General features: G+C 48.2%; 1 pseudogene; it reads right to left on the reverse strand.

The window, feature by feature from the left end:
- Positions 1 to 835: 835 nt before the first annotated feature.
- LOC110314582 lies at positions 836 to 1,139 on the reverse strand (annotated as a pseudogene).
- Between the last annotated feature and the right edge of the window lie 480 nt (positions 1,140 to 1,619).

Below are 1,619 nucleotides of genomic sequence, written 5' to 3' on the forward strand. Positions count from 1 at the left end.
CCTGGCTGTCCTGGAACTCACTCTATAGACCAGGCTGGCCTCGAACTCAGAAATCCACCTGCCTCTGCCTCCCAAGTGCTGGGATTAAAGGCGTGCGCCACCACTGCCCATCTTACAATAGTTTTCTTGTTTGGGGCGTTGCAGGTGTCCCCAGAACCTCCTGCTAGTACACACTAGCTATGATCAAGCTAGACTTCCAGCTCTCAAATAGGTTTTGACACCTAGAGAATGATTATAAAATCCCGAGTCTTCAAGGTGTCACAGGGAACCAAATACCTGGCTGGGTCTTTTCTCCATACTCACTCACAGACACAGTTGGCCTTGATCTTTGAAAGAGCATAGTTACTAAAACCAAAATATGTATTTTCCAAAGGTGTTCGTCAGTTCTACTCCAGAGGTTCATCTCCCTGTGCTCATTTTTAAAGACTTATTCCTTTTAATTTTATGTGCTTGCTATTTTATCTTTTTGAGGTTTTGTCTGCATGCATATCTGTATACCACATATGTGTATTGCTGCCTCCCCCTCCCCCCCGCCACCAGGAGCCCAGAGGAAGGCATTGGAATCTTTGGAACTGGAGTTACAAATAGTTGCAAGCTTCCCTGTACGTGCAGAGAATTGAACTCAGGAGGTCTCTGAAAGAATGGCAAGTGCTCTATACCGCTGCACCATCTCCCCAGCTCCTGCCTGTGCCTTTGGTGCACAATACTTGCACAGCTTAGGCAGAAGTGAACGAGCTTCTGCTCTTTTTCGCTTTCTTTTCTTTTCATTTTTTTTTCTCTTTTTCTGACAGCCAAATCTTTTTTTATTGGAGGAATGGGGCCCTCGCCGCACAACTTATTCATTAGCACTGCCTCCAGAATACTGTGGTTTCATCACATCTGGAAGCTCTGGAGGGTGGAAGAAAGGCTTACTACACAGGGTTTCACAGGCCAGGCCCACAGTGGCAGCACTGTGGCCCTGCTGTCTCGCCAGTGAAGCCACACTTGCCTGGAGTTTTTCTACCATCAAGGAGCTGGTTGTCCTTATACAGCCGCTGCTTGGGGATGTCTTCAGCGGTGTGTTTCGGCTTGAACATGGTGCTTGACTCCTTGATGTCCATGAAGATGTTGGTCTTGTGGCGCAGGATCACGGGAAACATTGTCTATCCTGGCGGCTGCATCTGGCTTGACGCGCTGAGGTGGCCACACATCATCCCTTCTTTCTTGGTAGGAACAACATCTCTGGAGTCCTTGTTACCATGTCTGAGGCAGTCCTTCTGTGAGGACCCCCAGGCTGTTCTGTTTTAGAGACCCTGCTGAGGTCTCCTCTCGGGATGTCAGCCCCCAGGCATGCCAGCCCTTCTGTCAGTCCACTCCTCTCTGTTGGCAATCGGAAGTGGAGCAGAGGCCATACCACCTGGGAGCCTGCTTCTGACTTTGGTGCTCTGACAGACAGAATTTGTTTTAAAGTAACAGAGTACAATTTAAAAAAAACAAAAACAAAAACAAAAAACAAACAAACAAACAAAAACCCAGAATGAGTCTGGTGTGGTGGCACGCACCTTTAATCCAAGCACTTGGGAGGCAGAGGCAGGCAGATCTCTTTGAGTTCAAGGCCAGCCTGGTCTGCAGAGTGAGTT

The sequence above is a fragment of the Mus pahari genome, chromosome X (assembly GCF_900095145.1).
Source record: "Mus pahari chromosome X, PAHARI_EIJ_v1.1, whole genome shotgun sequence".
In the NCBI taxonomy this organism is placed as follows: Eukaryota; Metazoa; Chordata; class Mammalia; order Rodentia; family Muridae; genus Mus; species Mus pahari.